General features: G+C 44.9%; 12 non-coding genes across 12 annotated transcripts; all 12 read right to left on the bottom strand.

The window, feature by feature from the left end:
• Positions 1-513: 513 nt before the first annotated feature.
• Positions 514-632, bottom strand: TRNAL-CAA (transfer RNA leucine (anticodon CAA)). The gene is made up of 2 exons: positions 595-632; positions 514-548 (listed from the first exon to the last, which is right to left on the bottom strand). It is a non-coding gene; the product is annotated as a tRNA-Leu (tRNA).
• Positions 633-1,906: 1,274 nt separating this feature from the next.
• On the bottom strand, positions 1,907-2,026 carry TRNAL-CAA (transfer RNA leucine (anticodon CAA)). Its single transcript has 2 exons — positions 1,989-2,026; positions 1,907-1,952 (listed from the first exon to the last, which is right to left on the bottom strand). It is a non-coding gene; the product is annotated as a tRNA-Leu (tRNA).
• A 1,611-nt stretch (positions 2,027-3,637) lies between these two features.
• On the bottom strand, positions 3,638-3,756 carry TRNAL-CAA (transfer RNA leucine (anticodon CAA)). The gene is made up of 2 exons: positions 3,719-3,756; positions 3,638-3,672 (listed from the first exon to the last, which is right to left on the bottom strand). It is a non-coding gene; the product is annotated as a tRNA-Leu (tRNA).
• A 1,111-nt stretch (positions 3,757-4,867) lies between these two features.
• On the bottom strand, positions 4,868-4,989 carry TRNAL-CAA (transfer RNA leucine (anticodon CAA)). The gene is made up of 2 exons: positions 4,952-4,989; positions 4,868-4,913 (listed from the first exon to the last, which is right to left on the bottom strand). It is a non-coding gene; the product is annotated as a tRNA-Leu (tRNA).
• A 6,889-nt stretch (positions 4,990-11,878) lies between these two features.
• On the bottom strand, positions 11,879-11,998 carry TRNAL-CAA (transfer RNA leucine (anticodon CAA)). Its single transcript has 2 exons — positions 11,961-11,998; positions 11,879-11,924 (listed from the first exon to the last, which is right to left on the bottom strand). It is a non-coding gene; the product is annotated as a tRNA-Leu (tRNA).
• Positions 11,999-13,108: 1,110 nt separating this feature from the next.
• TRNAL-CAA (transfer RNA leucine (anticodon CAA)) lies at positions 13,109-13,229 on the bottom strand. The gene is made up of 2 exons: positions 13,192-13,229; positions 13,109-13,155 (listed from the first exon to the last, which is right to left on the bottom strand). It is a non-coding gene; the product is annotated as a tRNA-Leu (tRNA).
• A 1,607-nt stretch (positions 13,230-14,836) lies between these two features.
• On the bottom strand, positions 14,837-14,956 carry TRNAL-CAA (transfer RNA leucine (anticodon CAA)). The gene is made up of 2 exons: positions 14,919-14,956; positions 14,837-14,882 (listed from the first exon to the last, which is right to left on the bottom strand). It is a non-coding gene; the product is annotated as a tRNA-Leu (tRNA).
• Positions 14,957-17,443: 2,487 nt separating this feature from the next.
• TRNAL-CAA (transfer RNA leucine (anticodon CAA)) lies at positions 17,444-17,564 on the bottom strand. The gene is made up of 2 exons: positions 17,527-17,564; positions 17,444-17,490 (listed from the first exon to the last, which is right to left on the bottom strand). It is a non-coding gene; the product is annotated as a tRNA-Leu (tRNA).
• A 1,525-nt stretch (positions 17,565-19,089) lies between these two features.
• TRNAL-CAA (transfer RNA leucine (anticodon CAA)) lies at positions 19,090-19,210 on the bottom strand. Its single transcript has 2 exons — positions 19,173-19,210; positions 19,090-19,135 (listed from the first exon to the last, which is right to left on the bottom strand). It is a non-coding gene; the product is annotated as a tRNA-Leu (tRNA).
• Positions 19,211-21,826: 2,616 nt separating this feature from the next.
• On the bottom strand, positions 21,827-21,948 carry TRNAL-CAA (transfer RNA leucine (anticodon CAA)). The gene is made up of 2 exons: positions 21,911-21,948; positions 21,827-21,873 (listed from the first exon to the last, which is right to left on the bottom strand). It is a non-coding gene; the product is annotated as a tRNA-Leu (tRNA).
• Positions 21,949-23,473: 1,525 nt separating this feature from the next.
• On the bottom strand, positions 23,474-23,594 carry TRNAL-CAA (transfer RNA leucine (anticodon CAA)). The gene is made up of 2 exons: positions 23,557-23,594; positions 23,474-23,519 (listed from the first exon to the last, which is right to left on the bottom strand). It is a non-coding gene; the product is annotated as a tRNA-Leu (tRNA).
• Positions 23,595-26,262: 2,668 nt separating this feature from the next.
• Positions 26,263-26,382, bottom strand: TRNAL-CAA (transfer RNA leucine (anticodon CAA)). The gene is made up of 2 exons: positions 26,345-26,382; positions 26,263-26,308 (listed from the first exon to the last, which is right to left on the bottom strand). It is a non-coding gene; the product is annotated as a tRNA-Leu (tRNA).
• Positions 26,383-27,860: the final 1,478 nt, after the last annotated feature.

Here is a 27,860-nt window from a genome sequence, read left to right as displayed (position 1 = left end):
CTGAAGACCCAGAGTGTGAGGGATGAGTGAGTCGATTGTGAAAAATGAGTTAGTTGAGTGTGAAATGTGAGGTCTGAGTTAGTTGAGTGTGAAAAATGAGTGAGTCGAGTGTGAACTGTGAACTCTGAGTTAGTCGAGTGTGAGGGAAGCGTGATTTGGGTGGAGGTGAGGAGTCGAGTGGTGAGGGTGAAAATGAGAGCAAAGAGGGTACGGATGAGGATGAGGTGATGGGAGAAAGATGTTTGTGTGTGTGCGTGTGTGTGTATGTTTGAGTGTGCATGCGTTTGAGAGTGTGGGTGTGTATGTGCGTGTGTGTGTTCGTGTGCAAAGATCTGCGAGACCAACTGGGTCTGACTGCCTGAATGCAACCGAGGTTGTGAAGCCATGAATTGATATAAATCCACTGATGTGGATCTGTGACTGACCGTGGTTGTGGATTTGGCGTTCATGTCCATCTTTGCAAAATAATATGGCTCGACGAAAATTTTTATAATTACATTGGAAAGAAAATAGTGTCAGAAGTGGGATTCGAACCCACGCCTCCATGGGGAGACCAGAATACCCACCCATGGAAGCACATGGAAAGTTGAGAACCTTGAGCTTGGTGCCTTAGACCACTCGGCCATCCTGACACTTGTAAAGTGCGTCACACCCTCCAAATAAGTTACTGACACGCATCCAAGACAAAATACCCTGAAGACACTTGAAGTTCCAAAAGACCATGAAGACCCAAAATGCCCAAAAGACCCAAAATACCCTGAAGACCGATAATACCCAAAAGATCCTGAAGACCCAACATACCCTGAAGACCCAAAAGACCCTGAAGACCTTAAAGATCCAAAATACCCCGAACACCCATAATACCCAAAACATCTTGAAGACCCTGAAGATACTTACAGATCCAAAAGACATGAAGACCCAAAATTCTCAAAATACCCCAAATACCCTAAAAGACCCAAAAGACCATGAAGACCCATACTACCCAAAAGATCCCGAAGATCCAAAATACCCTGAAGATCCAAAAGACCCTGAGAGACACTTAAAGGTCCAAAAGACATGAAGACCAAAAATTTCCAAAATATCCTGAAGACCCAAAATACCCCAAATACCCTAAAAGACCCAAAAGACCATGAAGACCCATAATACCCAAAAGATCCCGAAGATCCAAAATACTCTGAAGATCCAAAAGACCCTGAAGACACTTAAAGATCCAAAAGACATGAAGACCAAAAATTTCCAAAATACCCCAAAGACCCTTAAAAACCACGAAGACCCAAAATATCCCGAAGATCCGAAAAGACCATGGATACCCAAAATACCCCGATGACCCTTTAAACCCAAAAAGCCCCAAAATATCCCGAAGACCCAATATATGCAAAAGATGCTGAAGACTCTGAAGACCCAGAGTGTGAGGGATGAGTGAGTCGATTGTGAAAAATGAGTTAGTTGAGTGTGAACTGTGAGGTCTGAGTTAGTCGAGTGTGAAAAATGAGTGAGTCGAGTGTGAACTGTGAACTCTGAGTTAGTCGAGTGTGTGGGAAGCGTGATTTGGGTGGAGGTGAGGAGTCGAGTGGTGAGGGTGAAAATGAGAGCAAGGAGGGTACGGATGAGGATGAGGTGATGGGAGAAAGATGTTTGTGTGCGTGCGTGTGTGTGTATGTTTGAGTGTGCATGCGTTTGAGAGTGTGTGTGTGTATGTGCGTGTGTGGGTTCGTGTGCAAAGATCTGCGAGACCAACTGGGTCTGACTGACTGAATGCAACCGAGGTTGTGAATCCATTAATTGATATATATCCATTGATGTGGATCTGTGACTGACCGTGGTTGTGGATCTGGCGTTCACGTCCATCTTTGCAAATTAATATGGCTCGACGAAAATTTTTATAATTATATTAGAAAGAAAATAGTGTCAGAAGTGGGATTCGAACCCACGCCTCCATGGGGAGACCAGAATACCCACCCATGGAAGCGCGTGGAAAGCTTGAGAGCCTTGAGTCTGGCGCCTTAGACCGCTTGGCCATCCTGACACTTCTAAAGTGCGTCATACCCTCCAAATAAGTTACTGACAGGCATCCAAGACAAAATACCCTGAAGACACTTGAAGTTCCAAAAGACCATGAAGACCCAAATGCCCAAAATACCCCAAAGACCCAAAATACCCTGAAGACCGATAATACCCAAAAGATCCTGAAGATCCAACATACCCTGAAGACCCAAAATACCCTGAAGACCTTAAAGATCCAAAATACCCCGAAGACCCATAATACCCAAAACATCCTGAAGACCCTGAAGACACTTACAGATCCAAAAGACATGAAGACCCAAAATTCTCAAAATACCCCAAATACCCTAAAAGACCCAAAAGACCATGAAGACACATACTACCAAAAAGATCCAGAAGATCCAAAAGACCCTGAAGACACTTAAAGATCCAAAAGACATGAAGACCAAAAATTCCCAAAATATCCTGAAGACCATGAAGACACTTACAGATCCAAAAGACATGAAGACCCAAAATACCCCAAATACCCTAAAAGACCCAAAAGACCACGAAGACCCATAATACCCAAAAGATCCCGAAGATCCAAAATATCCTGAAGATCCAAAAGACCCTGAAGACACTTAAAGATCCAAAAGACATGAAGACCAAAATTTTCCAAAATACCCCAAAGACCCTTAAAAACCACGAAGACCCAAAATATCCCGAAGATCCGAAAACACCATGGATACCCAAAATACCCCGATGACCCTTCAAACCCAAAAAGCCCCAAAATATCCCGAAGACCCAATATATGCAAAAGATTCTGAAGACCCTGAAGACCCAGAGTGTGAGGGATGAGTGAGTCGATTGTGAAAAATGAGTTAGTTGAGTGTGAAATGTGAGGTCTGAGTTAGTCGAGTGTGAAAAATGAGTGAGTCGAGTGTGAACTGTGAACTCTGAGTTAGTCGAGTGTGAGGGAAGCGTGATTTGGGTGGAGGTGAGGAGTCGAGTGGTGAGGGTGAAAATGAGAGCAAAGAGGGTACGGATGAGGATGAGGTGATGGGAGAAAGATGTTTGTGTGTGTGCGTGTGTGTGTATGTTTGAGTGTGCATGCGTTTGAGAGTGTGGGTGTGTATGTGCGTGTGTGTGTTCGTGTGCAAAGATCTGCGAGACCAACTACGAGACCAACTCACGAAAGTGAGTGTGAACTGTGAGGTCTGTGTTCGTCGAGTGTGAAAAATGAGTTAGTCGAGTGTGAACTGTGAACTCTGAGTTAGTCGAGTGTGAGGGAAGCGTGATTTGGGTGGAGGTGAGGAGTCGAGTGGTGAGGGTGAAAATGAGAGCAAGGAGGGAACGGATGAGGATGAGGTGATAGGAGAAAGATGTTTGTGTGTGTGCGTGTGTGTGTATGTTTGAGTGTGCATGCGTTTGAGAGTGTGGGTGTGTATGTGCGTGTGTGTGTTCGTGTGCAAAGATCTGCGAGACCAACTGGGTCTGACTGCCTGAATGCAACCGAGGTTGTGAAGCCATGAATTGATATAAATCCACTGATGTGGATCTGTGACTGACCGTGGTTGTGGATTTGGCGTTCATGTCCATCTTTGCAAAATAATATGGCTCGACGAAAATTTTTATAATTACATTGGAAAGAAAATAGTGTCAGAAGTGGGATTCGAACCCACGCCTCCATGGGGAGACCAGAATACCCACCCATGGAAGCACATGGAAAGTTGAGAACCTTGAGCGTGGTGCCTTAGACCACTCGGCCATCCTGACACTTGCAAAGTGCGTCACACCCTCCAAATAAGTTACTGACACGCATCCAAGACAAAATACCCTGAAGACACTTGAAGTTCCAAAAGACCATGAAGACCCAAAATGCCCAAAAGACCCAAAATACCCTGAAGACCGATAATACCCAAAAGATCCTGAAGACCCAACATACCCTGAAGACCCAAAAGACCCTGAAGACCTTAAAGATCCAAAATACCCCGAACACCCATAATACCCAAAACATCTTGAAGACCCTGAAGATACTTACAGATCCAAAAGACATGAAGACCCAAAATTCTCAAAATACCCCAAATACCCTAAAAGACCCAAAAGACCATGAAGACCCATACTACCCAAAAGATCCCGAAGATCCAAAATACCCTGAAGATCCAAAAGACCTTGAGAGACACTTAAAGATCCAAAAGACATGAAGACCAAAAATTTCCAAAATACCCCAAAGACCCTTAAAAACCACGAAGACCCAAAATATCCCGAAGATCCGAAAAGACCATGGATACCCAAAATACCCCGATGACCCTTTAAACCCAAAAAGCCCCAAAATATCCCGAAGACCCAATATATGCAAAAGATGCTGAAGACTCTGAAGACCCAGAGTGTGAGGGATGAGTGAGTCGATTGTGAAAAATGAGTTAGTTGAGTGTGAACTGTGAGGTCTGAGTTAGTCGAGTGTGAAAAATGAGTGAGTCGAGTGTGAACTGTGAACTCTGAGTTAGTCGAGTGTGTGGGAAGCGTGATTTGGGTGGAGGTGAGGAGTCGAGTGGTGAGGGTGAAAATGAGAGCAAGGAGGGTACGGATGAGGATGAGGTGATGGGAGAAAGATGTTTGTGTGCGTGCGTGTGTGTGTATGTTTGAGTGTGCATGCGTTTGAGAGTGTGGGTGTGTATGTGCGTGGGTGGGTTCGTGTGCAAAGATCTGCGAGACCAACTGGGTCTGACTGACTGAATGCAACCGAGGTTGTGAATCCATTAATTGATATATATCCATTGATGTGGATCTGTGACTGACCGTGGTTGTGGATCTGGCGTTCACGTCCATCTTTGCAAATTAATATGGCTCGACGAAAATTTTTATAATTACATTGGAAAGAAAATAGTGTCAGAGGTGGGATTCGAACCCACGCCTCCATGGGGAGACCAGAATACCCACCCATGGAAGCGCGTGGTAAAGCTTGAAGAGCCTTGAGTCTGGCGCCTTAGACTGCTCGGCCATCCTGACACTTCTAAAGTGCGTCATACCCTCCAAATAAGTTACTGACAGGCATCCAAGACAAAATACCCTGAAGACACTTGAAGTTCCAAAAGACCATGAAGACCCAAATGCCCAAAATACCCCAAAGACCCAAAATACCCTGAAGACCGATAATACCCAAAAGATCCTGAAGATCCAACATACCCTGAAGACCCAAAATACACTGAAGACCTTAAAGATCCAAAATACCCCGAAGACCCATAATACCCAAAACATCCTGAAGACCCTGAAGACACTTACAGATCCAAAAGACATGAAGACCCAAAATTCTCAAAATACCCCAAATACCCTAAAAGACCCAAAAGACCATGAAGACACATACTACCAAAAAGATCCAGAAGATCCAGAAGATCCAAAAGACCCTGAAGACACTTAAAGATCCAAAAGACATGAAGACCAAAAATTCCCAAAATATCCTGAAGACCATGAAGACACTTACAGATCCAAAAGACATGAAGACCCAAAATACCCCAAATACCCTAAAAGACCCAAAAGACCACGAAGACCCATAATACCCAAAAGATCCCGAAGATCCAAAATACCCTGAAGATCCAAAAGACCCTGAAGACACTTAAAGATCCAAAAGACATGAAGACCAAAAATTTCCAAAATACCCCAAAGACCATTAAAAACCACTAAGACCCAAAATATCCCGAAGATCCGAAAACACCATGGATACCCAAAATACCCCGATGACCCATCAAACCCAAAAAGCCGCAAAATATCCCGAAGACCCAATATATGTGTTACATATTTATGTGAATGTATGTGAATTACCATTCAGGTCTTTGCTTATCAATGTGCAGTCGATTAAGGGTTGTTGTGGTTGGAGGGTCAGGAGCCCTTCTGGGAAAAGAGACTGGAAACGGAAGAAGAAAGACACGAGGAAGAGAAGCGACGAGGAGTCTTCTTCCTCGCCCCGCTCCGACAAAAGGTGGGATCGATCTTGAGCCGCGTGGAAAAGCGGCGTTCCCAAGCCCGTCTGGCGAGAGGAGTTACCGGGACGTGTACCTACCCGGTGGACGCGTCAAGTGCCATGGGGCCGTGCACCGACCCAGCTTCTGGCACCGTTCGCGGCACCGTCTACAAAGACGCGTACGGGTCGCACGTTGGGGCCTAAAACGCGGTGCAAGCGGCGTGTGGCTTTTGCTTGCTTTACAGTACCCGCTTCGCGTGGCCACGAGGGGGCTGCAGCCGTGGTCCCCGGTACGATACTTGCCCGGTGGAAAAACGTCCACCCGGGGTTCGTTCAACCGCCCGAGTGCGGCGAAGCCGACCATCATCTTGGTCAGGAGGGGCCCAGAGACATTGTGAGGGACAGAGACCAAAAGGGGGTCGTGAGTACAAAAGGGGACACACATATATAAGATGGCCATCTTAATCATCTAGGGGATTGATTGTGGATTGTGAATTGTTGATGGTGGATTGCTCGGGGAAAATATCCTTGATTGTAGCATTGAAATTGTATGGTATCATTACCCTTGAAATATATCATTGAAACTCAGTTTTCTCTTGGGTGGAATTCATATGGATTGCGTGGCGAAAGCGCATATGTGATACAACTTTCTGGCGAAGTTCCTCTCACGGTCCGGGGGTCACCGAGACCAGGTAGTCACCGAGGGGACCACGTAACAGAATTGGGGGCTCGTCCAAATTACGATTTGCGGATTCGCAATTGGGTCTACGTCCGGGATTTAAAATTGTATAACATAATAAAATAATAATTTTATTAAGTAAAATTTATTAATTAATTATTAATTGGTAAATTTTTGAGAAATTGTGGTAAAGTCTTGGGTGAAGGTTAACAGGTGTTAATGATAGTCACCATGGCGTTTGTTGCACAGAACTTTGCGGTAACACCTAGTGAGGCACAGTTCCGAGCGTTACTAAAAGCGGACCTCTTGAAATTGGCCAAACATTTTAACTTGGAGGTCCGAACTAATTTGAGGAAGGCAGAGTTGCAGACCACGGTGATACAGTCTATGGTGGGATTAGGAACATGGGACGAGTTAGCCTGGCAGTGGCTACCCAAAGAACCAGAAGACGTTGAGCTCCGGAAACTGGAGTTGCAATTACGGAGCCAGGAACGGATTAAAGAAGAAGAAAGGAAAGCAGAAAAGGAAAGAGCAGAAGAAGAAAGGAAAGCAGAAAAGGAAAGAGCAGAAGAAGAAAGGAAAGCAGAAGAGAGGAGAGAAGAGAAACAAGCAGAGGAAAGGAGAGTGGAACGAGAACTCCAGGAAAGGTTAGCAGAAGAAGAAAGGAAAGCAGAAAAGGAAAGAGCAGAAGAAGAAAGGAAAGCAGAAAAGGAAAGAGCAGAAGAAGAAAGGAAAGCAGAAAAGGAAAGAGCAGAAGCAGAAAGGAAAGCAGAAGAGAGGAGAGAAGAGAAACAAGCAGAGGAAAGGAGAGTGGAACGAGAACTCCAGGAAAGGTTAGAAGGGAGAAAAGCAGAGGAGAGGAGAGCTGCAAGGGACCTCGAAGCAGAGGAGAGAAAAGCGGAAAGGGAATTAAAGGAACGTGACATGGAGCTTCAGCAGGAAATTAAATTCAAGGAGCTGGAGTTAATGAGAGAACGGGGAGAGGTACCACCCTTGCTGACGGGGTCGACACCTATCCAGAAAACCTGGGATGTGGGCAGACATGTGAGGCTGGTTCCACCGTTCAGTGAAAAGGAAGTCGCGAAATTTTTTCCACACTTTGAGAAAGTGGCTCGACAATTAAACTGGCCGGAGGAGGCCTGGACCATACTAGTGCAAAGTGTGCTGGTGGGAAAAGCTCAAGAGATTTATTCGGCGCTACCAATGGACCAATGTGCAGATTATGAGGTACTGAAGAAACACATCCTCAAAGCCTATGAGTTGGTTCCGGAAGCTTACAGGCTAAAATTCAGGAATGCCAGGAAGAGGGAGAGTGAGACCCATGTGGAATTTGCCAGAGTGAAAGAAAACATGTTTGATCGGTGGTGTGAGTCAAAAGGAATCGGGAAAGACTTCGAAACATTGCGTGACTTGATCCTGGTGGAGGAATTTCAGCAGTGTGTCCACGAGGACATCAAAGTGTACCTGCAGGAAAAGAAAGTACCAAAGTTGTGGGACGCAGCCACCATGGCAGATGATTATGCCTTAACCCACCGAATAGGGGTCCACGAACCTAACTCCTCGCCTAGATCTCCGCAGGGGAGGTGGGGAACAGCAGGTGCGGAGAACGACAATACATGGCGGCGGCCTCGAGAGGATTATGGGGACAACGCGGATACCCCACCTGTTCGAAATCAGAGGGATGCGGGCCCAAGACAAACTTATATTTCGGGGGGCCCGAGGCAGACCACGAGTTTTTCCTCCGGGCCTACTTGCGCTTTTTGCAAGAAACCTGGACACTTGATGTCCAGTTGTTACCGCATGAAAAGGGAAGACCCAGAGCGGAGTCCGACTATTACTACTCCAAATGCAATGGCCATTGTGAGAAATCGCCATCAAAAGGGTTACCAACCATTTATTTCAGAGGGGTTTGTGTCACTGGATGGAGCCTCGACTAACCGGAGACCGGTTAGGATATTGAGGGACACAGGAGCACATCAATCTTTAATGCTTGAAGGCATTTTGCCATGGTCCGAGGAGACGGCAACGGGGGATAGTGTTCGTTTACAGGGGATCGGGGGTGGTGTTAGTGCTCCACTTCATGTCATCCATTTGGAGTCCGATTTGGTGTCAGGACCGGTCACCGTCGGTTTACAAGCCACACTTCCTGTAGAGGGTGTATCTGTGGTTATCGGGAATGATTTGGCCGGGGGTCAAGTTTATGGTAACCTGAGGGTTGGTAAAGAGCCCAGCAGGGAAAATAACACCACACCAGCTCGGGATGGCGACAAAAGTACCAAGTTATTTGTAGGGGGACTGAACTTCAAAACAGAGGAAGAAGTTCTGACCTCTGTCTTCAACAGATATGGGCTGCTGGTGGAAGTGCGGTTGGTAAGAGACAGGGAAATGCAACAGTCAAGAGGGTTCGGCTTTGTCACGTTTGCAAGCACAAAAGACGCCAGAGAGGCAGAGAAGAATTGGAATGGCAAGGATTTGGAGGGTCGGACCATAACAGTAGGGAAGGCATTTCGTAGGCGTCGAGAGGTCTACAGGAGAGGACAACTGGGCGGTAGTTTTGGTGGTGGCCGCAATCAATATTATTATGGAGGCTCCCTGAGTTACGGCAGCTCCCGAAGGAAGGATTGTCAAAGTAGTGGCCGAGAAGGAGACCGCTATTCATGGGACTACAGGGACAAGCGGTCCCACCATAATTATTAGGGAAGTTCTGAGAAGTTGAAGCACTGAATGCGGCGGAGCCGCCGAGCCAAGATTCCTACACGGATTAACCGTGAACGCCGTTCCTAAAGGCGTCCAAGTAGTGAACTTTCATGCACGGACTAACCGTGAACTCCACGTTCCTCAAGGCGCCCATGTAGAGAACTTTCCTGCACGGACTAACCGTGAACTCCACGTTCCTAAAGGCATCCATGTAGTGAATACTCGGCTTGGCCTCCCGGAAAAAGTGCTATCGAGCTGCTTAACTTTGGATCTTTGATCAACCCCTTAACCTTCATTCACAAGAAACTGACAGTCAAAGTCAGAGGGTCATGAGATGGAGTTTGGCTTGGCAGGAGTCCAACGGGAAATTGAACATGTAAAGGGCAGGGACAATGTCGTTGCTGGTGCTTAGTCCAGAGTGAGTTAATCTGGGGGGGTTGTGGTGAAATTTTGGTTGCTTTATTTTTAAGTGACTAGGGCATGCCCGTACTATATATAAGCTAGGACGTGCCCGTACGTGGGTGCCCGTTCCTTGCAAAAAAAAAAAAACTGCAAAAAAAAAAAAAACTGCAAAAAAAAAACAATGGTTTGGTCCATTCGCAACGACCACAGAACCCCCCCCCTCTATTTACATGAATGGTTTGGTCCATTCGCAAAGCCAAAGCGAACGACCACAGAACCCCCCCCTCTATTTACATGAATGGTTTGGTCCATTCGCAAAGCCAAAGCGAACGACCACAGAACCCCCCCCCCCCTCTATTTACATGAATGGTTTGGTCCATTCGCAACGGCAAAGCGAACGGCGAACGGCTAAATCGCCATAGCTCGGTAAGTACTTGTCCGATTAATTTCAAACCTTGAAAAGGCACATCCTCGGGTCCCCAGCAATATACCTGGCAAGTTTCAAGTATATCGGACCGGTAGTTGTCGAGAAACAGCGGTCACAGACAAACGTACAGACGTACAGACGTACAAACGTACAGAGATTACTGGAATTATAGATAGATAACGGTGCCCGGGGGGAACTGATAATGTGGGGGGGGGGGGGGGGGGGGTTGAGTTATCTGGTTTGTTTATCCAAATTGGCCGGCAAAGAAAGTTTTCGCTGGGTTCAAACTTTCTTTCTTGAAGGGGGGGAGTGTTACATATTTATGTGAATGTATGTGAATTACCATTCAGGTCTTTGCTTATCAATGTGCAGTCGATTAAGGGTTGTTGTGGTTGGAGGGTCAGGAGCCCTTCTGGGAAAAGAGACCGGAAACGGAAGAAGAAAGACACGAGGAAGAGAAGCGACGAGGAGTCTTCTTCCTCGCCCCGCTCCGACAAAAGGTGGGATCGATCTTGAGCCGCGTGGAAAAGCGGCGTTCCCAAGCCCGTCTGGCGAGAGGAGTTACCGGGACGTGTACCTACCCGGTGGACGCGTCAAGTTGCCGTGGGGCCGTGCACCGACCCAGCTTCTGGCACCGTTCGTGGCACCGTCTACAAAGACGCGTACGGGTCGCACGTTGGGGCCTAAAACGCGGTGCAAGCGGCGTGTGGCTTTTGCTTGCTTTACAGTACCCGCTTCGCGTGGCCACGAGGGGGCTGCAGCCGTGGTCCCCGGTACGATACCTGCCCGGTGGAAAAACGTCCACCCGGGGTTCGTTCAACCGCCCGAGTGCGGCGAAGCCGACCATCATCTTGGTCAGGAGGGGCCCAGAGACATTGTGAGGGACAGAGACCAAAAGGGGGTCGTGAGTACAAAAGGGGACACACATATATAAGATGGCCATCTTAATCATCTAGGGGATTGATTGTGGATTGTGAATTGTTGACGGTGGATTGCTCGGGGAAAATATCCTTGATTGTAGCATTGAAATTGTATGGTATCATTACCCTTGAAATATATCATTGAAACTCAGTTTCTCTTGGGTGGAATTCATATGGATTGCGTGGCGAAAGCGCATATGTGATACAACTTTCTGGCGAAGTTCCTCTCACGGTCCGGGGGTCACCGAGACCAGGTAGTCACCGAGGGGACCACGTAACATATGCAAAAGATGCTGAAGACACTGAAGACCCAGAGTGTGAGGGATGAGTGAGTCGATTGTAAAAAATGAGTTAGTTGAGTGTGAACTGTGAGGTCTGAGTTAGTCCAGTGTGAAAAATGAGTTAGTCGAGTGTGAACTGTGAACTCTGAGTTAGTTGAGTGTGAGGGAAGCGTGATTTGGGTGGAGGTGAGGAGTCGAGTGGTGAGGGTGAAAATGAGAGCAAAGAGGGAACGGATGAGGATGTGGTGATAGGAGAAAGATGTTTGTGTGTGTGCGTGTGTGTGTATGTTTGAGTGTGCATGCGTTTGAGAGTGTGGGTGTGTATGTGCGTGTGTGTGTTCGTGTGCAAAGATCTGCGAGACCAACTGGGTCTGACTGCCTGAATGCAACCGAGGTTGTGAATCCATGAATTGATATAAATCCACTGATGTGGATCTGTGACTGACCGTGGTTGTGGATCTGGCGTTCATGTCCATCTTTGCAAAATAATATGGCTCGACGAAAATTTTTATAATTACATTCGAAAGAAAATAGTGTCAGGAGTGGGATTCGAACCCATGCTTCCATGGGAAGACCAGAATACCCACCCATGGAAGCACATGGAAAGTTTTGGGGCCTTGAGTCTGGTGACTTAGACCACTCGGCCATCCTGACACTTCTAAAGTACGTCACACCCTCCAAATAAGTTACTGACACACATCCAAGACAAAATACCCTGAAGACACTTGAAGTTCCAAAAGACCATGAAGACCCAAAATGCCCAAAAGACCCAAAATACCCTGAAGACCGATAATACCCAAAAGATCCTGAAGACCCAACATACCCTGAATACCCAAAAGACCCTGAAGTCCTTAAAGATCCAAAATACCCCGAAGACCCATGATACCCAAAACATCCTGAAGACCCTGAAGATACTTACAGATCCAAAAGACATGAAGACCCAAAATTCTCAAAATACCCCAAATACCCTAAAAGACCCCAAAGACCATGAAGACCCATCCTACTCAAAAGATCCCGAAGATCCAAAATACCCTGAAGATCCAAAAGACCCTAAAGACACTTAAAGATCCAAAAGACATGAAGACCAAAAATTTCCAAAATACCCCAAAGACCCTTAAAAACCACGAAGACCCAAAATATCCCGAAGATCCGAAAAGACCATGGATACCCAAAATACCCCGATGATCCTTCAAACCCAAAAAGCCCCAAAATATCCCGTAGACCCAATATATGCAAAAGATGCTGAAGACCCTGAAGACCCAGAGTGTGAGGGATGAGTGAGTTGATTGTGAAAAATGAGTTAGTTGAGTGTGAAATGTGAGGTCTGAGTTAGTCGAGTGTGAAAAATGAGTGAGTCGAGTGTGAACTGTGAACTCTGAGTTAGTCGAGTGTGAGGGAAGCGTGATTTGGGTGGAGGTGAGGAGTCGAGTGGTGAGGGTGAAAATGAGAGCAAAGAGGACACGGATGAGGATGAGGTGATGGGAGAAAGATGTTTGTGTGTGTGCGTGTGTGTGTACGTTTGAGTGTGCATGCGTTTGAGAGTGTGGGTGTGTATGTGCGTGTGTGTGTTCGTGTGCAAAGATCTGCGAGACCAACTGGGTCTGACTGCCTGAATGCAACCGAAGTTGTGAATCCATTAATTGATATAAATCCACTGATGTGGATCTGTGACTGACCGTGGTTGTGGATCTGGCGTTCATGTCCATCTTTGCAAAATAATATGGCTCGACGAAAATTTTTATAATTACATTAAAAAGAAAATAATGTCAGAAGTGGGATTCGAACCCACACCTCCATGGAGGAGACCAGAACACCCACCCATGGAAGTACATGGAAAGTTTGAGAGCCTTGAGTCTGGCACCTTAGACTGCTTGGCCATCCTGACACTTCTAAAGTGTGTCACACCCCCCAAATAAGTTACTGACACGCATCCAAGACCAAATACCCTGAAGACACTTGAAGTTCGAAAAGACCATGAAGATCCAAAATGCCCAAAAGGCCCAAAATACCCTGAAGACCGATAATACCCAAAAGATCCTGAAGAGCCAACATACACTGAAGACCCAAAATACCCTGAAGACCTTAAAGATCCAAAATACCCTGAAGACCCATAATACCCAAAACATCCTGAAGACCCTGAAGACACTTACAGATCCAAAAGACATGAAGACCCAAAATTCTCAAAATACCCCAAATACCCTAAAAGACCCAAAAGACCACGAAGACCCATAATACCAAAAGATCCCGAAGATCCAAAATACCCTGAAGATCCAAAAGACCCTGAAGACACTTATAGATCCAAAAGACATGAAGACCAAAAATTTCCAAAATACCCCAAAGACCCTTAAAAACCACGAAGACCCAAAATGCCCAAAATACCCCAAAGACCCAAAATACCCTGAAGACCGAAAAAACCCAAAAGATCCTGAAGACCCTGAAGACACTTACAGATCCAAAAGACATGAAGACCCAAAATTCTCAAAATACCCCAAATACCCTAAAAGACCCAAAAGACCATGAAGACACATACTACCAAAAAGATCCAGAAGATCCGAAATACCCAGAAGACCCAAAAGACCCTGAAGACACTTAAAGATCCAAAAGACATGAAGACCAAAAATTCCCAAAATATCCTGAAGACCCTGAAGACACTTACAGATCCAAAATACATGAAGACCCAAAATACCCCAAATACCCTAAAAGTCCCAAAAGACCACGAAGACCCATAATACCCAAAAGATCCCGAAGATCCAAAATACCCTGAAGATCCAAAAGACCCTGAAGACACTTAAAGATCCAAAAGACATGAAGACCAAAAATTTCCAAAATACCCCAAAGACCCTTAAAAACCACGAAGACCCAAAATATCCCGAAGATCCGAAAACACCATGGATACCCAAAATACCCCGATGACCCTTCAAACCCAAAAAGCCGCAAAATATCCCGAAGACCCAATATATGCAAAAGATGCTGAAGACCCTGTAGACCCAGAGTGTGAGGGATGAGTGGGTCGATTGTAAAAAATGAGTTAGTTGAGTGTGAACTGTGAGGTCTGAGTGAGTCGAGTGTGAAAAATGAGTTAGTCGAGTGTGAACTGTGAACTCTGAGTTAGTCGAGTGTGAGGGAAGCGTGATTTGGGTGGAGGTGAGGAGTCGAGTGGTGAGGGTGAAAATGAGAGCAAAGAGGGAACGGATGAGGATGAGGTGATAGGAGAAAGATGTTTGTGTGTGTGCGTGTGTGTGTATGTTTGAGTGTGCATGCGTTTGAGAGTGTGGGTGTGTTTGTGCGTGTGTGTGTTCGTGTGCAAAGATCTGCGAGACCAACTGGGTCTGACTGCCTGAATGCAACCGAGGTTGTGAATCCATGAATTTATATAAATCCATTGATGTGGATCTGTGACTGACCGTGGTTGTGGATCTGGCGTTCACGTCCATCTTTGCAAATTAATATGGCTCGACGAAAATTTTTATAATTACATTAGAAAGAAAATAGTGTCCGAAGTGGGATTCGAGCCCACGCCTCCATGGGGAGACCAGAATACCCACCCATGGAAGCGCGTGGAAAGCTTGAGAGCCTTGAGTCTGGCGCCTTAGACCGCTCGGCCATCCTGACACTTCGAAAGTGCGTCATACCCTGCAAATAAGTTACTGACAGGCATCCAAGACAAAATACCCTGAAGACACTTGAAGTTCCAAAAGACCATGAAGACCCAAATGCCCAAAATACCCCAAAGACCCAAAATACCCTGAAGACCGATAATACCCAAAAGATCCTGAAGATCCAACATACCCTGAAGACCCAAAATACCCTGAAGACCTTAAAGATCCAAAATACCCCGAAGACCCATAATACCCAAAATATCCTGAAGACCCTGAAGACACTTACAGATCCAAAACACATGAAGACCCAAAATTCTCAAAATACCCCAAATACCCTAAAAGACCCAAAAGACCATGAAGACACATACTACCAAAAAGATCCAGAAGATCCAGAAGATCCAAAAGACCCTGAAGACACTTAAAGATCCAAAAGACATGAAGACCAAAAATTCCCAAAATATCCTGAAGACCATGAAGACACTTACAGATCCAAAAGACATGAAGACCCAAAATACCCCAAATACCCTAAAAGACCCAAAAGACCACGAAGACCCATAATACCCAAAAGATCCCGAAGATCCAAAATACCCTGAAGATCCAAAAGACCCTGAAGACACTTAAAGATCCAAAAGACATGAAGACCAAAAATTTCCAAAATACCCCAAAGACCCTTAAAAACCACGAAGACCCAAAATATCCCGAAGATCCGAAAACACCATGGATACCCAAAATACCCCGATGACCCATCAAACCCAAAAAGCCGCAAAATATCCCGAAGACCCAATATATGCAAAAGATGCTGAAGACCCTGAAGACCCAGAGTGTGAGGGATGAGTGAGTCGATTGTAAAAAATGAGTTAGTTGAGTGTGAACTGTGAGGTCTGAGTTAGTCCAGTGTGAAAAATGAGTTAGTCGAGTGTGAACTGTGAACTCTGAGTTAGTCGAGTGTGAGGGAAGCGTGATTTGGGTGGAGGTGAGGAGTCGAGTGGTGAGGGTGAAAATGAGAGCAAAGAGGGAACGGATGAGGATGAGGTGATAGGAGAAAGATGTTTGTGTGTGTGCGTGTGTGTGTATGTTTGAGTGTGCATGCGGTTGAGAGTGTGGGTGTGTATGTGCGTGTGTGTGTTCGTGTGCAAAGATCTGCGAGACCAACTGGGTCTGACTGCCTGAATGCAACCGAGGTTGTGAATCCATGAATTGATATAAATCCACTGATGTGGATCTGTGACTGACCGTGGTTGTGGATCTGGCGTTCATGTCCATCTTTGCAAAATAATATGGCTCGATGAAAATTTTTATAATTACATTTGAAAGAAAATAGTGTCAGGAGTGGGATTCGAACCCATGCTTCCATGGGAAGACCAGAGTACCCACCCATGGAAGCACATGGAAAGCTTTGGTGCTTTGAGTCTGGCGAATTAGACCACTCGGCCATCCTGACACTTCTAAAGTATGTCACACCCTCCAAATAAGTTACTGACACACATCCAAGACAAAATACCCTGAAGACACTTGAAGTTCCAAAAGACCATGAAGACCCAAAATGCCCAAAAGACCCAAAATACCCTGAAGACCGATAATACCCAAAAGATCCTGAAGACCCAACATACCCTGAATACCCAAAAGACCCTGAAGACCTTAAAGATCCAAAATACCCCGAAGACCCATAATACCCAAAACATCCTGAAGACCCTGAAGATACTTACAGATCCAAAAGACATGAAGACCCAAAATTCTCAAAATACCCCAAATACCCTAAAAGACCCCAAAGACCATGAAGACCCATCCTACCCAAAAGATCCCGAAGATCCAAAATACCCTGAAGATCCAAAAGACCCTGAAGACACTTAAAGATCCAAAAGACATGAAGACCAAAAATTTCCAAAATACCCCAGAGACCCTTAAAAACCACGAAGACCCAAAATATCCCGAAGATCCGAAAAGACCATGGATACCCAAAATACCCCGATGATCCTTCAAACCCAAAAAGCCCCAAAATATCCCGAAGACCCAATATATGCAAAAGATGCTGAAGACCCTGAAGACCCAGAGTGTGAGGTCTGAGTTAGTCGAGTGTGAAAAATGAGTGAGTCGAGTGTGAACTGTGAACTCTGAGTTAGTCGAGTGTGAGGGAAGCGTGATTTGGGTGGAGGTGAGGAGTCGAGTGGTGAGGGTGAAAATGAGAGCAAAGAGGGTACGGATGAGGATGAGGTGATGGGAGAAAGATGTTTGTGTGTGTGCGTGTGTGTGTATGTTTGAGTGTGCATGCGTTTGAGAGTGTGGGTGTGTATGTGCGTGTGTGTGTTCGTGTGCAAAGATCTGCGAGACCAACTGGGTCTGACTGCCTGAATGCAACCGAGGTTGTGAATCCATTAATTGATATAAATCCACTGATGTGGATCTGTGACTGACCGTGGTTGTGGATCTGGCGTTCATGTCCATCTTTGCAAAATAATATGGCTCGACGAAAATTTTTATAATTACATTAAAAAGAAAATAATGTCAGAAGTGGGATTCGAACCCACACCTCCATGGAGGAGACCAGAGCACCCACCCATGGAAGCACATGGAAAGTTTGAGAGCCTTGAGTCTGGCACCTTAGACTGCTCGGCCATCCTGACACTTCTAAAGTGTGTCACACCCCCCAAATAAGTTACTGACACGCATCCAAGACCAAATACCCTGAAGACACTTGAAGTTCGAAAAGACCATGAAGATCCAAAATGCCCTGAAGACCTTAAAGATCCAAAATACCCTGAAGACCCATAATACCCAAAACATCCTGAAGACCCTGAAGACACTTACAGATCCAAAAGACATGAAGACCCAAAATTCTCAAAATACCCCAAATACCCTAAAAGACCCAAAAGACCACGAAGACCCATAATACCAAAAGATCCCGAAGATCCAAAATACCCTGAAGATCCAAAAGACCCTGAAGACACTTAAAGATCCAAAAGACATGAAGACCAAAAATTTCCAAAATACCCCAAAGACCCTTAAAAACCACGAAGACCCAAAATGCCCAAAATACCCCAAAGACCCAAAATACCCTGAAGACCGATAATACCCAAAAGATCCTGAAGACCCTGAAGACACTTACAGATCCAAAAGACATGAAGACCCAAAATTCTCAAAATACCCCAAATACCCTAAAAGACCCAAAAGACCATGAAGACACATACTTACAAAAAGATCCAGAAGATCCAAAATACCCAGAAGATCCAAAAGACCCTGAAGACACTTAAAGATCCAAAAGACATGAAGACCAAAAATTCCCAAAATATCCTGAAGACCCTGAAGACACTTACAGATCCAAAATACATGAAGACCCAAAATACCCCAAATACCCTAAAAGACCCAAAAGACCACGAAGACCCATAATACCCAAAAGATCCCGAAGATCCAAAATACCCTGAAGATCCAAAAGACCCTGAAGACACTTAAAGATCCAAAAGACATGAAGACCAAAAATTTCCAAAATACCCCAAAGACCCTTAAAAACCACGAAGACCCAAAATATCCCGAAGATCCGAAAACACCATGGATACCCAAAATACCCCGATGACCCTTCAAACCCAAAAAGCCGCAAAATATCCTGAAGACCCAATATATGCAAAAGATGCTGAAGACCCTGAAGACCCAGTGTGTGAGGGATGAGTGAGTCGATTGAAAAAATGAGTTAGTTGAGTGTGAACTGTGAGGTCTGAGTGAGTCGAGTGTGAAAAATGAGTTAGTCGAGTGTGAACTGTGAACTCTGAGTTAGTCGAGTGTGAGGGAAGAGTGATTTGGGTGGAGGTGAGGGGTCGAGTGGTGAGGGTGAAAATGAGAGCAAAGAGGGAACGGATGAGGATGAGGTGATAGGAGAAAGATGTTTGTGTGTGTGCGTGTGTGTGTATGTTTGAGTGTGCATGCGTTTGAGAGTGTGGGTGTGTATGTGCGTGTGTGTGTTCGTGTGCAAAGATCTGCGAGACCAACTGGGTCTGACTGCCTGAATGCAACCGAGGTTGTGAATCCATGAATTGATATAAATCCACTGATGTGGATCTGTGACTGACTGTGGTTGTGGATCTGGCGTTCATGTCCATCTTTGCAAAATAATATGGCTCGACGAAAATTTTTATAATTACATTCGAAAGAAAATGGTGTCAGGAGTGGGATTCGAACCCATGCCTCCATGGGAAGACCAGAATACCCACCCATGGTAAGCACGTGGAAAGCTTTGGGGCCTTGAGTCTGGCGACTTAGACCACTCGGCCATCCTGACACTTCTAAAGTGTGTCACACCCTCCAAATAAGTTACTGACACGCATCCAAGACAAAATACCCTGAAGACACTTGAAGTTCCAAAAGACCATGAAGACCCAAAATGCCCAAAAGACCCAAAATACCCTGAAGACCGATAATACCCAAAATATCCTGAAGACCCAACATACCCTGAATACCCAAAAGACCCTGAAGACCTTAAAGATCCAAAATACCCCGAAGACCCATAATACCCAAAACATCCTGAAGACCCTGAAGATACTTACAGATCCAAAAGACATGAAGACCCAAAATTCTCAAAATACCCCAAATACCCTAAAAGTCCCAAAAGACCATGAAGACCCATCCTACCCAAAAGATCCCGAAGATCCAAAATACCCTGAAGATCCAAAAGACCCTGAAGACACTTAAAGATCCAAAAGACATGAAGACCAAAAATTCCCAAAATATCCTGAAGACCCAAAATACCCCAAATACCCTAAAAGAGCCAAAAGACCACGAAGACCCATAATACCCAAAAGATCCCGAAGATCCAAAATACCCTGAAGATCCAAAAGACCCTGAAGACACTTAAAGATCCAAAAGACATGAAGACCAAAAATTTCCAAAATACCCCAAAGACCCTTAAAAACCACGAAGACCCAAAATATCCCGAAGATCCGAAAACACCATGGATACCCAAAATACCCCGATGACCCTTCAAACCCAAAAAGCCGCAAAATATCCCGAAGACCCAATATATGCAAAAGATGCTGAAGACCCTGAAGACCCAGAGTGTAAGGGATGAGTGAGTCGATTGTAAAAAATGAGTTAGTTGAGTGTGAACTGTGAGGTCTGAGTGAGTCGAGTGTGAAAAATGAGTTAGTCGAGTGTGAACTGTGAACTCTGAGTTAGTCGAGTGTGAGGGAAGCGTGATTTGGGTGGAGGTGAGGAGTCGAGTGGTGAGGGTGAAAATGAGAGCAAAGAGGGAACGGATGAGGATGAGGTGATAGGAGAAAGATGTTTGTGTGTGTGCGTGTGTGTGTATGTTTGAGTGTGCATGCGTTTGAGAGTGTGGGTGTGTATGTGCATGTGTGTGTTCGTGTGCAAAGATCTGCGAGACCAACTGGGTCTGACTGCCTGAGTGCAACCGAGGTTGTGAATCCATGAATTGATATAAATCCACTGATGTGGATCTGTGACTGACCGTGGTTGTGGATCTGGCGTTCATGTCCATCTTTGCAAAATAATATGGCTCGACGAAAATTTTTATAATTACATTCGAGAGAAAATGGTGTCAGGAGTGGGATTCGAACCCATGCCTCCATGGGAAGACCAGAATACCCACCCATGGAAGCACATAGGAAAGCTTTGGGGCCTTGAGTGTAGCGACTTAGACCACTCGGCCATCCTGACACTTCTAAAGTGTGTCACACCCTCCAAATAAGTTACTGACACGCATCCAAGACAAAATACCCTGAAGACACTTGAAGTTCCAAAAGACCATGAAGACCCAAAATGCCCAAAAGACCCAAAATACCCTGAAGACCGATAATACCCAAAAGATCCTGAAGACCCAACATACCCTGAATACCCAAAAGACCCTGAAGGCCTTAAAGATCCAATATACCCCGAAGACCCATAATACCCAAAACATCCTGAAGACCCTGAAGATACTTACAGATCCAAAAGACATGAAGACCCAAAATTCTCAAAATACCCCAAATACCCTAAAAGACCCAAAAGACCATGAAGACCCATCCTACCCAACAGATCCCGAAGATCCAAAATACCCTGAAGATCCAAAAGACCCTGAAGACACTTAAAGATCCAAAAGACATGAAGACCAAAAATTCCAAAAATATCCTGAAGACCCAAAATACCCCAAATACCCTAAAAGAGCCAAAAGACCATGAAGACCCATAATACCCAAAAGATCCCGAAGATCCAAAATACCCTGAAGATCCAAAAGACCCTGAAGACACTTAAAGATCCAAAAGACATGAAGACCAAAAATTTCCAAAATACCCCAGAGACCCTTAAAAACCACGAAGACCCAAAATATCCCGAAGATCCGAAAAGACCATGGATACCCAAAATACCCCGATGATCCTTCAAACCCAAAAAGCCCCAAAATATCCCGAAGACCCAATATATGCAAAAGATGCTGAAGACCCTGAAGACCCAGAGTGTGAGGTCTGAGTTAGTCGAGTGTGAAAAATGAGTGAGTCGAGTGTGAACTGTGAACTCTGAGTTAGTCGAGTGTGAGGGAAGCGTGATTTGGGTGGAGGTGAGGAGTCGAGTGGTGAGGGTGAAAATGAGAGCAAAGAGGGTACGGATGAGGATGAGGTGATGGGAGAAAGATGTTTGTGTGTGTGCGTGTGTGTGTATGTTTGAGTGTGCATGCGTTTGAGAGTGTGGGTGTGTATGTGCGTGTGTGTGTTCGTGTGCAAAGATCTGCGAGACCAACTGGGTCTGACTGCCTGAATGCAACCGAGGTTGTGAATCCATTAATTGATATAAATCCACTGATGTGGATCTGTGACTGACCGTGGTTGTGGATCTGGCGTTCATGTCCATCTTTGCAAAATAATATGGCTCGACGAAAATTTTTATAATTACATTAAAAAGAAAATAATGTCAGAAGTGGGATTCGAACCCACACCTCCATGGAGGAGACCAGAGCACCCACCCATGGAAGCACATAGGAAAGTTTGAGAGCCTTGAGTCTGGCACCTTAGACTGCTTGGCCATCCTGACACTTCTAAAGTGTGTCACACCCCCCAAATAAGTTACTGACACGCATCCAAGACCAAATACCCTGAAGACACTTGAAGTTCGAAAAGACCATGAAGATCCAAAATGCCCTGAAGACCTTAAAGATCCAAAATACCCTGAAGACCCATAATACCCAAAACATCCTGAAGACCCTGAAGACACTTACAGATCCAAAAGACATGAAGACCCAAAATTCTCAAAATACCCCAAATACCCTAAAAGACCCAAAAGACCACGAAGACCCATAATACCAAAAGATCCCGAAGATCCAAAATACCCTGAAGATCCAAAAGACCCTGAAGACACTTAAAGATCCAAAAGACATGAAGACCAAAAATTTCCAAAATACCCCAAAGACCCTTAAAAACCACGAAGACCCAAAATGCCCAAAATACCCCAAAGACCCAAAATACCCTGAAGACCGATAATACCCAAAAGATCCTGAAGACCCTGAAGACACTTACAGATCCAAAAGACATGAAGACCCAAAATTCTCAAAATACCCCAAATACCCTAAAAGACCCAAAAGACCATGAAGACACATACTTACAAAAAGATCCAGAAGATCCAAAATACCCAGAAGATCCAAAAGACCCTGAAGACACTTAAAGATCCAAAAGACATGAAGACCAAAAATTCCCAAAATATCCTGAAGACCCTGAAGACACTTACAGATCCAAAATACATGAAGACCCAAAATACCCCAAATACCCTAAAAGACCCAAAAGACCACGAAGACCCATAATACCCAAAAGATCCCGAAGATCCAAAATACCCTGAAGATCCAAAAGACCCTGAAGACACTTAAAGATCCAAAAGACATGAAGACCAAAAATTTCCAAAATACCCCAAAGACCCTTAAAAACCACGAAGACCCAAAATATCCCGAAGATCCGAAAACACCATGGATACCCAAAATACCCCGATGACCCTTCAAACCCAAAAAGCCGCAAAATATCCTGAAGACCCAATATATGCAAAAGATGCTGAAGACCCTGAAGACCCAGTGTGTGAGGGATGAGTGAGTCGATTGAAAAAATGAGTTAGTTGAGTGTGAACTGTGAGGTCTGAGTGAGTCGAGTGTGAAAAATGAGTTAGTCGAGTGTGAACTGTGAACTCTGAGTTAGTCGAGTGTGAGGGAAGAGTGATTTGGGTGGAGGTGAGGGGTCGAGTGGTGAGGGTGAAAATGAGAGCAAAGAGGGAACGGATGAGGATGAGGTGATAGGAGAAAGATGTTTGTGTGTGTGCGTGTGTGTGTATGTTTGAGTGTGCATGCGTTTGAGAGTGTGGGTGTGTATGTGCGTGTGTGTGTTCGTGTGCAAAGATCTGCGAGACCAACTGGGTCTGACTGCCTGAATGCAACCGAGGTTGTGAATCCATGAATTGATATAAATCCACTGATGTGGATCTGTGACTGACTGTGGTTGTGGATCTGGCGTTCATGTCCATCTTTGCAAAATAATATGGCTCGACGAAAATTTTTATAATTACATTCGAAAGAAAATGGTGTCAGGAGTGGGATTCGAACCCATGCCTCCATGGGAAGACCAGAATACCCACCCATGGTAAGCACGTGGAAAGCTTTGGGGCCTTGAGTCTGGCGACTTAGACCACTCGGCCATCCTGACACTTCTAAAGTGTGTCACACCCTCCAAATAAGTTACTGACACGCATCCAAGACAAAATACCCTGAAGACACTTGAAGTTCCAAAAGACCATGAAGACCCAAAATGCCCAAAAGACCCAAAATACCCTGAAGACCGATAATACCCAAAATATCCTGAAGACCCAACATACCCTGAATACCCAAAAGACCCTGAAGACCTTAAAGATCCAAAATACCCCGAAGACCCATAATACCCAAAACATCCTGAAGACCCTGAAGATACTTACAGATCCAAAAGACATGAAGACCCAAAATTCTCAAAATACCCCAAATACCCTAAAAGTCCCAAAAGACCATGAAGACCCATCCTACCCAAAAGATCCCGAAGATCCAAAATACCCTGAAGATCCAAAAGACCCTGAAGACACTTAAAGATCCAAAAGACATGAAGACCAAAAATTCCCAAAATATCCTGAAGACCCAAAATACCCCAAATACCCTAAAAGAGCCAAAAGACCACGAAGACCCATAATACCCAAAAGATCCCGAAGATCCAAAATACCCTGAAGATCCAAAAGACCCTGAAGACACTTAAAGATCCAAAAGACATGAAGACCAAAAATTTCCAAAATACCCCAAAGACCCTTAAAAACCACGAAGACCCAAAATATCCCGAAGATCCGAAAACACCATGGATACCCAAAATACCCCGATGACCCTTCAAACCCAAAAAGCCGCAAAATATCCCGAAGACCCAATATATGCAAAAGATGCTGAAGACCCTGAAGACCCAGAGTGTAAGGGATGAGTGAGTCGATTGTAAAAAATGAGTTAGTTGAGTGTGAACTGTGAGGTCTGAGTGAGTCGAGTGTGAAAAATGAGTTAGTCGAGTGTGAACTGTGAACTCTGAGTTAGTCGAGTGTGAGGGAAGCGTGATTTGGGTGGAGGTGAGGAGTCGAGTGGTGAGGGTGAAAATGAGAGCAAAGAGGGAACGGATGAGGATGAGGTGATAGGAGAAAGATGTTTGTGTGTGTGCGTGTGTGTGTATGTTTGAGTGTGCATGCGTTTGAGAGTGTGGGTGTGTATGTGCATGTGTGTGTTCGTGTGCAAAGATCTGCGAGACCAACTGGGTCTGACTGCCTGAGTGCAACCGAGGTTGTGAATCCATGAATTGATATAAATCCACTGATGTGGATCTGTGACTGACCGTGGTTGTGGATCTGGCGTTCATGTCCATCTTTGCAAAATAATATGGCTCGACGAAAATTTTTATAATTACATTCGAGAGAAAATGGTGTCAGGAGTGGGATTCGAACCCATGCCTCCATGGGAAGACCAGAATACCCACCCATGGAAGCACATAGGAAAGCTTTGGGGCCTTGAGTGTAGCGACTTAGACCACTCGGCCATCCTGACACTTCTAAAGTGTGTCACACCCTCCAAATAAGTTACTGACACGCATCCAAGACAAAATACCCTGAAGACACTTGAAGTTCCAAAAGACCATGAAGACCCAAAATGCCCAAAAGACCCAAAATACCCTGAAGACCGATAATACCCAAAAGATCCTGAAGACCCAACATACCCTGAATACCCAAAAGACCCTGAAGGCCTTAAAGATCCAATATACCCCGAAGACCCATAATACCCAAAACATCCTGAAGACCCTGAAGATACTTACAGATCCAAAAGACATGAAGACCCAAAATTCTCAAAATACCCCAAATACCCTAAAAGACCCAAAAGACCATGAAGACCCATCCTACCCAACAGATCCCGAAGATCCAAAATACCCTGAAGATCCAAAAGACCCTGAAGACACTTAAAGATCCAAAAGACATGAAGACCAAAAATTCCCAAAATATCCTGAAGACCCAAAATACCCCAAATACCCTAAAAGAGCCAAAAGACCACGAAGACCCATAATACCCAAAAGATCCCGAAGATCCAAAATACCCTGAAGATCCAAAAGACCCTGAAGACACTTAAAGATCCAAAAGACATGAAGACCAAAAATTTCCAAAATACCCCAAAGACCCTTAAAAACCACGAAGACCCAAAATATCCCGAAGATCCAAAAACACCATGGATACCCAAAATACCCCGATGACCCTTCAAACCCAAAAAGCCGCAAAATATCCCGAAGACCCAATATATGCAAAAGATGCTGAAGACCCTGAAGACCCAGAGTGTGAGGGATGAGTGAGTCGATTGTAAAAAAATGAGTTAGTTGAGTGTGAACTGTGAGGTCTGAGTGAGTCGAGTGTGAAAAATGAGTTAGTCGAGTGTGAACTGTGAACTCTGAGTTAGTCGAGTGTGAGGGAAGCGTGATTTGGGTGGAGGTGAGGAGTCGAGTGGTGAGGGTGAAAATGAGAGCAAAGAGGAAACGGATGAGGATGAGGTGATAGGAGAAAGATGTTTGTGTGTGTGCGTGTGTGTGTATGTTTGAGTGTGCATGCGTTTGAGAGTGTGGGTGTGTATGTGCGTGTGTGTGTTCGTGTGCAAAGATCTGCGAGACCAACTGGGTCTGACTGCCTGAATGCAACCGAGGTTGTGAATCCATGAATTGATATAAATCCACTGATGTGGATCTGTGACTGACCGTGGTTGTGGATCTGGCGTTCATGTCCATCTTTGCAAAATAATATGGCTCGACGAACATTTTTATAATTACATTGGAAAGAAAATAATGTCAGAAGTGGGATTCGAGCCCACGCCTCCATGGGGAGACCAGAATACCCACCCATGGAAGCATATGGAAAGCTTGAGAGCCTTGAGTCTGGCGCCTTAGACCACTCGGCCATCCTGACACTGTGAAAGTGCGTCACACCCTCCAAATAAGTTACTGACACGCATCCAAGACAAAATACCCTGAAGACACTTGAAGTTCCAAAAGACCATGAAGACCCAAAATGGCCAAAATACCCAAAATACCCTGAAGACCGATAATACCCAAAAGATCCTGAAGACCCAACATACCCTGAAGACCCAAAAGACCCTGAAGACCTTAAAGATCAAAAATACCCCGAAGACCCATAATACCCAAAACATCCTGAAGACCCTGAAGATACTTACAGATCCAAAAGACATGAAGACCCAAAATTCTCAAAATACCCCAAATACCCTAAAATACCCAAAAGACCATGAAGACCCATACTACCCAAAATATCCCAAAGATCCAAAATACCCTGAAGATCCAAAAGACCCTGAAGACACTTAAAGATCCAAAAGACATGAAGACCAAAAATTCCCAAAATATCCTGAAGACCCAAAATACCCTAAATACCCTAAAAGACCCAAAAGACCATGAAGACCCATAATACCCAAAAGATCCCGAAGATCCAAAATACCCTGAAGACCTTAAAGATCCAAAATACCCTGAAGACCCATAATACCCAAAACATCCTGAAGACCCTGAAGACACTTACAGATCCAAAAGACATGAAGACCCAAAATTCTCAAAATACCCCAAATACCCTAAAAGACCCAAAAGACCACGAAGACCCATAATACCAAAAGATCCCGAAGATCCAAAATACCCTGAAGATCCAAAAGACCCTGAAGACACTTAAAGATCCAAAAGACATGAAGACCAAAAATTTCCAAAATACCCCAAAGACCCTTAAAAACCACGAAGACCCAAAATGCCCAAAATACCCCAAAGACCCAAAATACCCTGAAGACCGATAATACCCAAAATATCCTGAAGACCCTGAAGACACTTACAGATCCAAAAGACATGAAGACCCAAAATTCTCAAAATACCCCAAATACCCTAAAATACCCAAAAGACCATGAAGACACATACTACCAAAAAGATCCAGAAGATCCAAAATACCCAGAAGATCCAAAAGACCCTGAAGACACTTAAAGATCCAAAAGACATGAAGACCAAAAATTCCCAAAATATCCTGAAGACCCTGAAGACACTTACACATCCAAAATACATGAAGACCCAAAATACCCCAAATACCCTAAAAGAGCCAAAAGACCACGAAGACCCATAATACCCAAAAGATCCCGAAGATCCAAAATACCCTGAAGATCCAAAAGACCCTGAAGACACTTAAAGATCCAAAAGACATGAAGACTAAAAATTTCCAAAATACCCCAAAGACCCTTAAAAACCACGAAGACCCAAAATATCCCGAAGATCCGAAAACACCATGGATACCCAAAATACCCCGATGACCCTTCAAACCCAAAAAGCCGCAAAATATCCCGAAGACCCAATATATGCAAAAGATGCTGAAGACCCTGAAGACCCAGAGTGTGAGGGATGAGTGAG

This window comes from Myxine glutinosa, chromosome 8, assembly GCF_964187855.1.
Source record: "Myxine glutinosa chromosome 8, kmMyxGlut1.1, whole genome shotgun sequence".
In the NCBI taxonomy this organism is placed as follows: Eukaryota; Metazoa; Chordata; class Myxini; order Myxiniformes; family Myxinidae; genus Myxine; species Myxine glutinosa.
The sequence above is the reverse complement of the archived record's forward strand: the minus strand, read 5'-3'. Positions and strand labels throughout refer to the sequence as shown.